Source organism: Cibotium barometz, chromosome 5 (assembly GCF_041138505.1).
Source record: "Cibotium barometz isolate CiBa-2024 chromosome 5, ASM4113850v1, whole genome shotgun sequence".
In the NCBI taxonomy this organism is placed as follows: domain Eukaryota; kingdom Viridiplantae; phylum Streptophyta; class Polypodiopsida; order Cyatheales; family Cibotiaceae; genus Cibotium; species Cibotium barometz.
Window position 1 is genome coordinate 2,300,074 of NC_141050.1, and position 16,217 is coordinate 2,316,290.

A 16,217-nucleotide genomic window follows, 5' to 3' on the forward strand; every position below is an offset into this window, starting at 1 on the left:
TTATACAACATGACATTCAATTCTGATAATGCCAATGCATTTAAAGAGGCGGTGGTAAACTTTCATAATTCAATGATACAGGGGTGGACTTCAAATTGCATTATGCACAATATGGTGAGAGTGGTCACTATTTTGTTATAATTAAAATCTACATGTAATATTTTGAGTTTGATTTTGGAGATCCTGTGTTCTTTAATGCATCATATACTTGAGGGTCATGGTGCATACTTCACTGAACAAAAAAGTTTGGTGATATGGTCCACGCAAGGCATCGAGCAATCTCACAGGCAAGCTCGATGCGGATTCCAAAAAGCAACATCACATAAAGGTGGAATCAAAGATTCCAATCCTATGAGGCAGTTACTTTAATAATGGTATAGAAGAATAGACGTAAAGTGAGAGGACAAATTAAGAAAGTCCATATCCAATGATATAGAGGTGTTCGTAGGGAATATATGAAGTGAAGAAATTTAGATATGAAAATAGCACAGCTAGAGAACGTCATACAGAGTAGTTGACAACCGAGGAGAGAGTCAGTAAGAGAATAGCGATAAAGTAAGAGGACAAATTAATAAAGTCCAAATCCAATGATATAGAAACTCTTTGCAGGGCAATATATGAAGTGAAGAAAGTAAGATATGAAAATAACACAGTTAGAGAACATCATACAGAATGATTGACAACCCACGAGAGAGTCGGTAGCAAATCGAAACATTCAGTACAAAGTGGTGATAGAAGTGATTTGGATATGTAATTGAGAAATATAATAACATTTTATGTTTATGAGAGAACTGGAGCAATCCAATGTTTTAAAGAGATAGGTGTTTGCTAAAGACGGATTTGGGTAACTTTTTTAAAATGTTCATAGTGTTGATATATTTTAAAAGTAAGTGTCAATAACTTGTAGTAAATCCCATTTACAAATGAAGGCATTTCTCTCCATTCTTTCTAGCTTATGAGTATGATGCGTAACAAGGCACTAGTTCATTCGTCTATATCTAGTGAAGGTACTACAATGATAGTACGTAATGATGAAGGCCAAGCTCCTCTAAATGGGAAAGATGCTCCCCCTACGCCAGCTACACATGAGAAGAGAAGATGGAGACTAGGCATCGCCACTCTTTGTGAAATTAGGAGGTCCATAAGAGTCTCGAGTTGATTATACCCAAGGTATCTTTCTCAAGGTTGGTGCAAGAAATATTGCAAGATCTACAAAGTGAAAATCAATATAGATACTTTTTAAGAGAACATACTATTGATATATTTTAAAAGTAAGTGTCAATAACTTATGAAGGCACTTCTTTCATTTCTCTACATTCCTTTTAGCTTGTGAGTATAATGTGTACCACAATATAATAACATTTTATGTTTATGAGAGAACTGGAGTGATCCAATGTCTTAAAGAAATAGGTGTCTGCTAAAGTTGGATTTGGATAACTTTTTTAAAATGTTCATAGTGTTGATATATTTTAAAAGTAAGTGTCAATAACTTAAAGTAAGTCCCATTTACAAATGAAGGCATTTCTTTCATTTCTCTCCATTCTTCCTAGCTTGTGAGTATGATGCGTACCAAGGCACTAGTTTATTTGTCCATATCTAGTGAACGTACTATCACCTATAGTATGTAATGATAAAGGCCAAGCTCCTCTAAATGGGAAAGATTCTCCCCCTATGCTGGTCGGCTACACATGAGAGGAGAAGATGGCGACTAGGCATTGCCACTCTTCAATATTTATTTCAAGAGGTGGTATATGATACATCTATGCACACTTTTATAAAACATGACATTCAATTGTGATAATGCCGATACATTTAAAGAGGCGGTGGTAAACTTATATACTTTAATGATACAGGGTGGATGTCAAATTGCATTATGCTTAATATGGTAAGAGTGGTCACTATTTTGTTAGAATTAAAATGTACATGTAATATTTTAAGTTTAATTGTGGATATCCTGTGTTCTTTAATGCATCATGTAATTGAGACTCATGGTCCATACTTTACTGAACAAGGAAGTTTGGTGATATGGTCCACGCAAGGCATCGAGCGATATCACAGGCAAGCTTGATCCGGATTCCAAAAAGCAACATCACATGAAGGTGGAATCAAAGATTCCAATCCTATGAGGCAGTTACTTTAATATTGGTATAGAAGAATACGTAAAATATGAGGACAAATTAAGAAAGTCCATATCCAATGATATGGAGGCATTCGTAGGGCAATATATGAAGTGAAGAAAGTAAGATATGAAAAGCTGGAAAGCATCATACAGAGTAGTTGACAACCAAGGAGAGAGTCAGTAAGAGAATAGCGGTAAAGCATTAGGACAAATTAATAAAGTCCAAATCGAATGATATAGAAACTGTTTGCAAGAGGGCAATATATGAAGTGAAGAAAATAAGATATGGGACTTCAAATTGCATTATGCGAAATATGGTAAGAGTGGTCACTATTTTATTATAATTAAAATGTACATGTAATATTTTAAGTTTAATTGTGGATATCCTGTGTTCTTTAATGCATCATATACTTGAGGCTCATGGTCCATACTTTACTGAACAAGGAAGTTTGGTGATATGGTCCACGCAAGGCATCGAGCGATCTCACATGCAAGCTCGATGCGGATTCCAAAAAGCAACATCACATGGAGGTGGAATCGAAGATTCCAATCCTATGAGGCAGTTACTTTTATAATGGTATAGAAGAATAGACACAAAGTAAGAGGACAAATTAATAAAGTCCATATGCAATATGAAGTGAAGAAAGTAAGATATGAAAATAACACAGTTAGAGACCATCATACAAAATGATTGACAACCCACGAGAGAGTCGATAGAGCAAATCGAAGCATCAAGCACAAAGTGGTGATAGAAGTGACTCAAATTTGTAATTGAGAAATATAATAACATTTTATGTTTATGAGAGAACTCAATGTTTTAAAGAATTACTTGTTTGCTAAAGTTGGATTTGGATAACTTTTCATAGTGTTGATATAATTTAAAAGTAAGTGTCAACAACTTATAGTAAGTCCCATTTACAAATGAAGGCATTTCTTTCATTTCTCTCCATGCTTTCTAGCTTGTGAGTATGATGCGTACCAAGGCACTAGTCCATATCTAGTGAACGTACTATCACCGATAGTACATAATGATGAAGGCCAAGCTCCTCTAAATGGGAAAGATGCTCCCCCCTATGCTGGTCAGCTACACATGAGAAGAGAAGCTGGCGACTAGGCATCGCCACTCTTTAATATTTTTTTCAAGAGGTGGTATATGATACATCTATGCACACTTTTATACAGCATGACATTTAATTCTGATAATGCCGATGCATTTAAAGGGGCGGTGGTAAACTTTCATAATTCAATGATACAGGGGTGGACTTCAAATTGCATTATGCACAATATGGTGAGAGTGGTCACTATTTTGTTATAATTAAAATGTACATGTAATATTTTGAGTTTGATTGTGGAGATCCTGTGTTCTTTAATGCATCATATACTTGAGGGTCATGGTGCATACTTCACTGAACAAAAAAGTTTGGTGATATGGTCCACGCAAGGTGTGAGGCAGCTCAGGAACACAAGAAGGCCACTATAGCTCGCCGACTCACCACCTTCAGAACACTTACAAGAACAAGGGGCACCACCAGCTTCTCTAGCTGGAAAGAAAAATTTCTCTCTCTCTCTCTATCACCCAGAGATACCCAACGAAAGGCAGTTTCAACAGCTCACATATCTCATTATCAAAGCCTTTTATCTGTCAGCAAGGCTAAGCTACTCACATATCATCAACACAAACCCAGTTTGTCCATTTACAAGGGGTGATCCATCACACATATTTTTTATCAAATGACAAGCTTCAACCCCTCATCCTCGCACTCTCCTTTATCACACACTCACAACAAACAACTCACACACACACTGCACCACAGCTTCTCTTGGTCTCACACCAGAAGTTTTGAAACAAGGCAGCTACTACTTCTCTTCTTCTGCAGCTGTGCTGTCCGCCAGTTACCACAAGGCTCTCCTCGATTATTCTAGAGCTCCCGCTCTCTGTGCCTGCAGACCACCAGCCCTATGCTTTTCCTTTGTAGCGATTCACTACCCCAGCCTCTCCCATCGGCTTCTTTTGACACCAGCCGCTTCCGTCTCCTTCCACCACAAGCAGCGCCCCACCAGCCTCTGCCTCCTTGGCGGCGTCTCAGTCTTCGCCAGCAGCTCCTAGGCAGCTCCCACACACGGCTGCGCCTTCTCACAACCTACTGTTACGCCTGAGACCCCCCAACCAAACAACACGACGGCCTTCACTCGTCACAACCCTTAAGTCCACACGTCAGCGCCGCCTGCTGTCCACACCAGTAGCTGCGCTCCACATGACCACAAGGCGGCCATCTTTATCTTCTCGCTTGTCTGCTCTGCAGAGCCTCTTCGATCGCCGTCAGCAGCCACCACCTTTGACGCCAGCACGTCAGCTTCTACCAGCTATCCCGGCCAGTCACACCAATGTCAACCTCGTGCATCCACTTCAAAAAACACCATAGCCGCCTCCTTTGCTTCCCTTCACAAACGTCTTTGCAAGCGGTCTCTCTAACCACACCCAGAGTGCCCTCAGCTGGTCTTCTCTCTTTGCCAGCCTCTGAAACCACAGCAGCTTCCCCAATCCTGGCCTCTGCAGCGCTTCCACACTCCTTTTTTTGTCTTCCCTCTCCAAACTTTTCTCAAGCTGCTCCCCCTGTCTCTTACTCGGCGACCCTTCACCTCTGAAGCGGCCAACTTCTCTCTAGCCTTCTAGATAACATGCTGGCAGCCACCCAAGCTTCCACGTAGCCCCTATTCACATTGGCCACCTTGTATAGTATATTTATTATTATTTTTTTAAAGCTCTAAAGTGATGGCCACACTAGCAACAAGGCTCCTCATCTCACACGACGATCCACCACTTTCCAAAACCATATGAGAGCTGCCCACTGCTCATCATCATCAGCATCAACTTACCAAACACATCAATTCCTAGTCGGTGCCCTACTTTTAGTAACCATCTGCACACCATACAGTTGCCATTAAACTTCCAGATCTCAAGCATTTGCTCCCAAAAAAAACGTGCTTATACCAGCTCACAACAAAACCACTCAGCCTGTACATTTGCCAGGGCATTCAGGGCAAAGTTTTATTGCACACCATGCGTCCCATATGTACACGGACTCAAAACACCTTTACAAAAAAACGCCTGACATACTTTGCCCAACCCCCAGCCTGCTGAATCATTCATGATCAGCAGTAAAAAGCATTTCAAGACCTAAATCCATATCCAAAAACTGCCCTTCATCTGGAATCACATCTTCAGACACTACATCCTGCACAATCACCATCAAACGTGCATAATACTTCTTCAGCCTGTATCCATTTACCCTGGAAGCATGTAAAGTCCCATCTAAATCTGCCAATTGATAGGTACCATTTGCAAATCCTTGCATCACCAAAAAAGGTCCCTCCCACTTAATTTGGAACTTTTTATGAAAGGAATTATCCAGCCTGCTATTATAACGTAATACCAAGTCATCCTTCATAATTCCTTTGCTTTTAATCTTCTTGTTGAACTTCCCCAACGTCCTTGCCTGCATATCTTCATAATGCTTCAAAGCATTATCCCTGTTTAGCTGTGCTTCTTGTAAATATAACAGCCGCTCTTTAAGGGCATCTTTAGGCTCTTCCAAAAGCTTTTCCAACATTTTAACAGCTGGTATCTCCACCTCAATAGGCAATAAGGCTTCCTTCCCATAAACAAGATGAAATGGAGTGAAACCAGTACCAGTTTTAATTGCTGTCCTGTATGCCACAAGGCAGCAGGCAATTCCAGATCCCAATTTTTGCCTTGTTGCTCTGTCACCTTAGATAAAATCTTGATCAATTCACCATTGAAACGCTCATTCATGCCATTACATTGTGGATAGTAAGGTGTGGTAAAACTGCGACTGATCTTCATCTTTGTACACAAATAGTCCATAAGCTCTGCTCTGAAACCTAGACCCTGATCAGAAAGCAATTCCAATGGCACACCAAATTTACAACAGATATCCTGATATACAAACTTTGCCACCTCCTTAGCAGTAATTTGTTTCACTGCCTTTGCTTCTGCCCATCTAGAAAGGTAATCAACTGCAGTCAAGATGTAGCACTTCCCTCGGCTGGTAATAGGCAATGGTCCCACAGCATCAATTCCCCATTTTTCATCATAAGCAAGAATTGTCTTCCTCATTTCAGGCCTTAATATCCGTCTACTGTGAGCTTGGCATTGTTTGCATGACCTGCACCAATGATTAACATCCTTATGTATACTTGGCCATACATAACCTTCCTGCAATACCTTATGCAAGGTAATCTTTGAGGCAAAACGTCCACCACATGCTCCTTCATGGTTTTCCTTAAGAATTTTGTAGATTTCTTCCTTCCAAGGTACCCGTCGCATTATCAAGTCAATTCCCTTCAAATACAAAGTATCACCAACCATCACATACCTTGCAGCTTTCCTGATGAAACCATATTTTTTTGATTTTTCAATACCATTAGGAATCATCCCTGTCAACAAAAACTCCTCAACATCTTGTAAATTCTCCCTGCCACAATAAAATGATGCATGAGCTTTAAGAACAAAAACTTCACCAATCATTCCCTGGGCTGCTTCATGAGCTTCCTCATTATGGCCTCGATCCACATGCTTGAGACTCCAAGCTTCAAATTCCTTCAACAAACCTTTAATCTTGAAACACATCTCTTTGAGTAACATATTCTTTGACTTCCAAACTCCTAATACCTGTTTTACCACAAGCAATGCATCTCCTCGAATGCGAATCCTGTGTACACCATGCTTCAAACATATTTGCAATCCAACTTCCAGAGTCAGATACTCCGCTTCATTGTTGCTATGTGCATCCACCTTAACACCCTTTTTAAAAACAAGGCAACCCTGTGGATCATAAAGCACCAAACCTCCTGAGGCTGCATCATGGCTTTTCCTGTAAGAACCATCAAAATATAATAAGTGTGCATTCACTAATTCAGCCGCATCCTCAACTGGCTTCTTGATGGTCTCCTCCTTTATAAGAAGAGGACTCTCCTTATATGTCAGTAGATCAGCTAAGGTAGCCCTGGTACTCTCCTCCACCAAGAATGAGAAAGTAAATTCCTGCAACTCAATCACCCACTTCATCATAGCCTTAGATAAATTTGTGCCATTTATCAACTGAGGCAAAAAAGTGTAGCTCGTCAAAAACACAAAGGGGCGAGGTAACAAGTAATGGCGGAACCGCCTACATGCATACATCACACTAACCATAACAAGTTCCACCTCTGATAACAACCTTTCTCTAGCAAGTTTCACCCTGCTAGCACAGTAGACTGGTTGCATATAATGTGATTCTTTCCCCTTCTGTAACAACATAGCTCCAATTGCATCTTCACCCACTGAAGGATTGACATAAAATACCTGTTCCCAGTTAGGCGCCTGTATTGTAGGAATAGTTCCCAACACCTCTTTCACTTTTTGGAAAACTACCTCACACTCCTCCGTCCAATGCAAAGGATCATGCTTTGCTGCTTGCTGCAAAGGATATAACAACTGTGAAGATAGAGAGATGAATCGAGTCATATACTTCACCTTTTGCACAAAGTAGCCAGTTGCCTTGTATTCTTTGGTGTAGGAAGAAGAAGAAGAGACTTGACTTTATCATGATCTGGATCAATACCATTCTCTGAAACAACATGGCCCAAGAGCTTCACCCTCGGTTGAGCTAAAAAACACTTTTTTGGATTTAATTGACCACCACACTCATCATAACGCTGAAAAACTGTAGCCAGCTTATCACAATGCTCTTGCTTGGAGCTGTATATACAAAAATCATCAATAAAATCCTTCACAAACTTGTTCAAAAAAGGAGATAATACCCAATTTGCCCTTCTCTGAAAGTAAGCTGGTCCATTCATCAATCCAAAAGGAAGAACTTTGTAACAGAAACACCCCCACGGTGTAATGAAAGTCATCTTGCGTTGATCTTCTTTTGCAATCTTTAACTGGAAATAACCTGAATACCCATCACAAACACTATACCTTTCATATCCAGCTACAGTATCCAAGATCTCATCCAAAAAAGGTAAGGGGTAAGAATCCTTCTTTGTAGCAGCATTCAAAGGCTTGAAATCCACACATATACGCCACCTGCCATCTTTCTTTGGACTCACCACTGTAGGACTCACCCACTCAGCTGTGTCCACTGGTGTAATGAAACCTGCACTCAATAGCTTATAAACTTCCTCTCTCAGGGCTTGCATTTATTCTCGTCCCATCCTGCGAAGCTTCTGCCTAACTGTTTTTACACCTTCTTTCAATTCAATCCTCAAGTCTAGCCCTTTAAATCCTCGAATCTCTCTATAAGAAGTGATAAACAATTCTAGAAAATGAGACAGCATATTAACATATCTAACCTTTTCTCCACTCGAGAGATCCGGACTCAGCAATCCTTCAATCAGCTCCTGCTTCTTCTTCACTTCTATCTTTGGCTGTAGTAATTCCTCGATCACTTCATACGACCCCATAGTATCTTCTCCCTCAACACCCACTTCATGCACTTCTTTATCTTCATTGCCTTGTTGCTCTGATATTAGGAAAGCCACATCTGCCGCTTCTCCACTAGAAGCAGTGGTCGATGAATCCATCTCTGATTCAGAAGTAGTGGTGGTAGTTTCCTCTTCACTTGAATCCTGTGGCCTCTCCCACACATCATTCAAAGATCTCCTACTATGCATCTCAAAAGATTTTTTATTACCCTGCTTATTATGCAAAGAAATGGTCCCATACCTCCAGTCCTGTACTGCACCCACCACTCACAACCAGGGTCGTCCAAGAATAATTGGAAAAGCACCCAGACCCGCAGGCATCACATGAAAATCTAGAGTAGCTTTGACATTGAAAGCTTCAATTTCCAACTCCTTTACCATACCAAGACATTTTACCTTTTGATGATTAGCCATCCTGATTCGAAAACCAGAAACCCCCAGACACCCTCAAGCCTGACTGCTTCACACATGATTGGGTACTCACACAGATTTGAGCTCCTCCATCTATATAGGCCTGACCCAGGTTTCTACCTTTACTCCACACCTCCACAATAGGGCAAATATCTGGAAGCTCTTCTAAAGATAATACTTTGACTGACCTCTTCCCTGACTCCTTTTCCATTGGATTCACAAGTCCCTTCCATTGCCTTCTCAATTTTGGCACCATCTCTACCAACTGCCCAAAGGTGATGTTTGCCTTCCTGTTCACCAAATCAGATTTCAAGTCATAGCTGGTTTGCCCATCCCCCCGTGGGAAGTCTGACACCTGGAACCTTCTACGAGGCTTCCGTTTGCTTTTGGCTTTCACATCTTCTCCTTCCTGCTGCTTCCCCTTCTTACGGCTGGGTCCAGCCACCCCTTTTCCTTCTCTTTCATTTGTTGTACGCTTGCCAACAGGCATCACATCCCCTTCTTCTCTTTCATCCGTTGTACGCTTGCCAACAGGCATCACATCCCCTTCTTCTCTCACATGAACATTCTCCAGAGTAACAACATTCATGACCCTTGCCTTCCCCTTCTCTTCAGCTGTGATTCCACTGGGGCCTGCTTGATCCCTGATATCAATACCATAATCATTTGACCTGTCAGGTAACTGTGAAGGTAGTGGGTACATATCACCACCCATTTGCTGAGGCTTATCACAATCTGTACTCAGATGACCAAGCTCACCACAGTTCCAGCATGTAGGAATGAAACGATGGCCCCTACCACGACCACGTCCATACCTTGCTTGTCCATCTCCCCCTTCATGATTATTGCCCCTGCCTCTACCACGTCCACCACCTGTACTTCCCATTAAATTTAAGCTCAAATCCTTCATAAGATCAACCATCTATTTCATATCCTGTCGCAATCCCTCATCAGAACCTGAAGGAACCATATGTACTCCTTGACTAGCTTGTGGTACCATCTGCATAGCTTGGGCTTCAGTGGGCTTCATCCTCTCAATCACTACATTCATGGGTGTAGCCTCCACTCTACGAATCTCCAGCTGTGCTACAACTGGAATCATCCCCAGCTGATTCATCTGCTGCTACAGCTTCCAGTCTTTTGATTTAGCAATTTCTACCGCATCCTCATAAGACCTGGGCTTCTTCAATTCCACTTTCCAGCGAATACTCCTCTTAAGCCCGGCTACAAACTTGTTTTTCTTCATCATGTCAGGGGGTACCTGATCTTCCCCTAAAGCCCTGCATAGAGTCTCCCATAGCAAAGAAAATTTCTTCATATAATCATCTAATGATTCAAACTCACCTTGTGTCAGAGCTTGCACCTCATGCCAAACCTTGTCGGGGTCTTCTACCTTCTTGAACCTGTTGCTTAGTGCTGTCTTTAATCCATTCTCAGTCATATCAAGATGTGGAACAGCAACCCTCAATGACTCCTCATAAGTCCTGTACCAGGTCCTTGCATCCCCTTTCAAGCAAATGCTCAGTAGCCGCAACACCTGTACCGACTCATTAATATGGTTGCTTATACATGCAACCTCCATTCTTTCCAAGAAATCTGCCACGTCCTCATTAGGACTACCATAAAACTCTGGATAAGACATCATTTTAACCCCCAAACTTCACCTCAAATCCCAAGAAAGCACCTTCCCTAAAACTCTCAACACCTAGGGCCTACACCCTTGTAAACTGAAGAAAATAGCAGAGCTATCCTCAGTCAAACAATGCCTGAGCAATCCTTAGTGGGGGCACCAAAAAGATGTGAGGCAGCTCAAGAACACAAGAAGGCCACTATAGCTCGTCGACTCACCACCTTCAAAACACTCACAAGCACAAGGGGCACCACCAGCTTCTCTAGCTGGAAAGAAAAATCTCTCTCTCTCTCTCTCTCTCTATCACCCACAGATACCCAAAGAAAGGCAGTTTCAATAGCTCACATATCTCATTATCAAAGCCTTTTATCTGTCAGCAAGGCTAAGCTACTCACATATCATCAACACAAACCCTGTTTGTCCATTTACAAGGGGTGATCCATCACACATATTTTTTATCAAATGACAAGCTTCAACCCCTCATCCTCGCACTCTCCTTTATCACACACTCACAGCAAACAACTCACACACACACTTCCCACAGCTTCTCTTGGTCTCACACCAGAAGTTTTGAAACAAGTATGAGTATGATGCGTAACAAGGCACTAGTTCATTTGTTTATATCTAGTTAACGTACTACAACGACAGTACGTAATGATGAAGGCCAAGCTCCTCTAAATGGGCAAGATGCTCCCCCTACGCCAGCTACACATGAGAAGAGAAGATGGAGACTAGGAGTCCATAAGAGTCTCAAGTTGATTATACCCCAGGTATCTTTCTCAAGGTTGGTGCAAGAAATATTGCAAGATCTACAAAGCAAAAATCAATATAGATGCTTCTCAAGATAACATACTATTGATATATTTTAAAAGTAAGTGTCAATAACTTATAGTAACTCCCATTTAGAAATGAAGGCACTTCTTCCATTTCTCTCAATTCCTTTTAGCTTCTAAGTATAATGCGTACCACAACACTAGTTCATTTATCTGGATCTAGTGAACATACTATCACCGATAGTACTTAATGATGAAGGCCAAGCTCCTCCAAATAGGAAATATGCTCCCGCTATGCTAGATACACATATAAGAAGAGAAGATGAAGACTAGGCATCGCCACTCTTTGTGAAATTCGGAGGTCTAGAAGAATCCTCTTGAGTTGATTATACCCAAGGTAGCTTTCTCAAGATTGGTGCAAGAAATATTGCAAAGGCGCGACGCACGAGGACCCTAGGGGCTTTAAAAAGCAAGGCTCTAGATGCAGGCCTACGGACAAGGGCCCTGCAGGCCTCTGATGGGATTAATATTTTTTTTTTCAAGAGGTGGTATATGATACATCTATGCACACTTTCATAAAACATGACATTTAATTCTGATAATGCCGATGCATTTAAAGAGGCAGTGGTAAACTTTTATAATTCAATGATCCAGGCGTGGACTTCAAATTACATTATGCACAATACGGAAAGAGTGGTCACTATTTAGTTATAATTAAAATGTACATGTAATATTTTAAGTTTAATTGTGGGTATCCTATGTTGTTCTTTAATGCATCATATACTTGAGGGGCTCAGGTTCATACTTCACTGAACAAGGAAGTTTGGTGATATGATCCACGCAAGGCATCAAGCGATCTTACAAGCAAGCTCAATGCGGATTCCAAAAAGCAACATCACCTGGAGGTGAAATCAAAGATTCCAATCCTATGAGGTAGTTACTTTAATAATGGTATAGAAGAATAGACGTAAAGTAAGAGGACAAATTAAGAAAGTCCATATCCAATGATATAGAGGCGTTCGTAGGGCAATATATGAAGTGAATAAAGTAAGATATGAAAATAGCACAGTTAGAGAACATCATACAGAATGGTTGACATCCCATGAGACAGTTAGTACCAAAACGAACATCGAGCACAACGTGGTGATAGAAGTGACTCAAATTTGTAATTGAGAAATATAATAGCATTTTTTGTTTATGCTCTAGAGGACATTTTATATTTTAAAGAAATAGGTGTTTGCTAAAGATGGATTTGGATAACTTTTCTAAAATGTTCATAGTCGATATATTTTAAAAGTAAGTGTCAATAACTTATAGTAAGGCCCATTTACAAATGAAGGCATTTCTCTCCATTCTTTCCAACTTGTCAGAATGATGCATACCAAGGCACTAGTTCATTCGTCTATATCTAGTGAGCGTACTGTCACCGATGGTACTACGTAATGATGAAGGCCAAGTTCCTCTAAATGGGAAAGATGCTCCCCCTATGCCAGCTACACATGAGAAGAGAAGATGGAGACTAGGCATCGCTAGTCTTTGTGAAATTAGGAGGTACATAAGAGTCTCGAGTTGATTATACCCAAGGTATCTTTCTCAAGGTTGGTGCAAGAAATATTGCAAGATCTACAAAGCGAAAATCAATATAGATACTTTTTAAGAGAACATACTATTGATATAATTTAAAAGTAAGTGTCAATAACTTATGAAGGCACTTCTTTAATTTCTCTCTGTTCCTTTTAGCTTGTGAGTATAATGTGTACCACAATATAATAACATTTTATGTTTATGAGAGAACTGGAGCGATCCAATGTCTTAAAGAAATAGGTGTCTGCTAAAGTTGGATTTGGATAACTTTTTTAAAATGTTCATAGTGTTGATATAATTTAAAAGTAAGTGTCAACAACTTATCGTAAGTCCCATTTACAAATGAAGGCATTTCTTTCATTTCTCTCGGTTCTTTCTAGCTTGTGAGTATGATGCGTACCAAGACAATAGTTCATTCGTCCATATCTAGTGAACGTACTATCATCGATAGTATGTAATGATAAAGGCCAAGCTCCTCTAAATGGGAAAGATGCTCCCCCTATGCTGTTCGTCCATATCTAGTGAACGTACTATCATCGATAGTATGTAATGATAAAGGCCAAGCTCCTCTAAATGGGAAAGATGCTCTTCCTATGCTCGCCAGCTACACATGAGAGGAGAAGATGGCGACTAGGCATTGCCACTCTTTAATATTTTCTTCAAGAGGTGGTATATGATACATCTATGCACACTTTTATAAAACATGACATTCAATTGTGATAATGCCGATACATTTAAAGAGGTGGTGGTAAACTTATATAATTTAATGATATAGGGTGGATGTCAAATTGCATTATGCTTAATATGGTAAGAGTGGTCACTATTTTGTTATAATTAAAATGTACATGTAATATTTTAAGTTTTATTGTGGATATCCTGTGTTCTCTAATGGATCAAATACTTGAGGCTCATGGTCCATACTTTACTGAACAAGGAAGTTTGGTGATATGGTCCACGCAAGGCATCGAGCGATCTCACAGGCAAGCTTGATCGCGATTCCAAAAAGCAACATCACATGAAGGTGGAATCAAAGATTCCAATCCTATGAGGCAGTTACTTTAATAATGGTATAGAAGAATACGTAAAGTATGAGGACAAATTAAGAAAGTCCATATCCAATGATATGGAGGCGTTTGTAGGGCAATATATGAAGTGAAGAAAGTAAGATATGAAAAGCTAGAGAGCATCATACAGAGTAGTTACAACCGAGGACAGAGTCGGTAAGAGAATAACGCGGTAAAGCATTAGGACAAATTAATAAAGTCCAAATCCAATGATATAGAAACTGTTTGCAGGAGGGCAATATATGAAGTGAAGAAAGCAAGATATGGGACTTCAAATTGCATTATGCACAATATGGTAAGAGTGGTCACTATTTTGTTATAATTAAAATGTGCATGTAATATTTTAAGATTAATTGTGGATATCCTGTGTTCTTTAATGCATCATATACTTGAGGCTCATGGTCCATACTTTACTGAACAAGGAAGTTTGGTGATATGGTCCACGCAAGGCATCGAGTGATCTCACAGGCAAGCTACATGCGGATTCCAAAAAGCAACATCACATGGAGGTGGAATCAAAGATTCCAGTCCTATGAGGAAGTTACTTTAATAATGGTATAGAAGAATAGACACAAAGTAAGAGGACAAATTAATAAAGTCCATATCCAATATGAAGTTAAGAAAGTAAGATATGAAAATAATACAGTTAGAGACCATCATACAAAATGATTGACAACCCACGAGAGAGTCTGTAGAGCAAATCGAAGCATCGAGCACAAAGTGGTGATAGAAGTGATTCAGATTTGTAACTGAGAAATATAATAACATTTTATGTTTATGAGAGAACTCAATGTTTTAAAGAAATAATTGTTTGCTAAAGTTGGATTTGGATAACTTTTCATAGTGTTGATATAATTTAAAAGTAAGTGTCAAACAACTTATAGTAAGTCCCATTTACAAATGAAGGCATTTCTTTCATTTCTCTCCATGCTTTCTAGCTGGTGAGTATGATGCGTACTAAGGCAGTAGTCCATATCTAGTGAACGTACTATCATCGATAGTACATAATGATGAAGGCCAAGCTCCTCTAAATGGGAAAGATACTCCCCCTATGCTGGTCAGCTACACATGAGGAGAAGATGGCGACTAGGCATCGCCACTCTTTAATATTTTTTTCAAGAGGTGGTATATGATACATCTATGCACACTTTTATACAACATGACATTCAATTCTGATAATGTCGATGCATTTGAAGAGGCGGTGGTAAACTTTCATAATTCAATGATACAGGGGATGACTTCAAATTGCATTATGCACAATATGGTAAGAAAGTTCACTATTTTGTTATAATTATTTTAAAAGTAAGTGTCAATAACTTGTAGTAAGTCCCATTTACAAATGAAGGCATTTTTGTCCATTCTTTCTAGCTTATGAGTATGATGCGTAACAAGGCACTAGTTCATTCATCTATATGTATCGACAGTACGTAATGATGAAGGCCAAGCTCCTCTAAATGGGAAAGATGCTCCCCCTATGCCAGCTCACATGAGAAGAGAAGATGGAGACTAGGCATCGCCACTTTTTGTGAAATTAGGAGGTCCATAAGAGTCTCGAGTTGATTATACTTAAGGTATCTCTCTCAAGGTTGGTGCAAGAAATATTGCAAGATCTACAAAGCAAAAATCAATATAGATGCTTTTCAAGATAACATACTATTGATATATTTTAAAAGTAAGTGTGAATAACTTATAGTAACTCCCATTTAGAAATGAAGGCACTTATTCCATTTCTCTCAATTCCTTTTAGCTTCTGAGTATAATGCGTGCCACAACACCAGTTCATTTATCTGGATCTATTGAACATACTATCACCGATAGTACTTAATGATGAAGGACAAGCTCCTCCAAATAGGAAATATGCTCCCGCTATGCTAGATACACATATAAGAAGAGAAGATGAAGACTAGGCATCGCCACTCTTTGTGAAATTCGGAGGTCTAGAAGAATCCTCCTGAGTTGATTATACCCAAGGTAGCTATCTCAAGATTGGTGCAAGAAATATTGCAAAGGCGCGACGCACGAGGACCCTAGGGGCTTTAAAAAGCAAGCCTCTAGATGTAGGCCTACGGACAAGGGCCCTGCAGGCCTCTGATGGGATTAATATTTTTTTTCCAAGAGGTGGTATATGATACATCTATGCACAC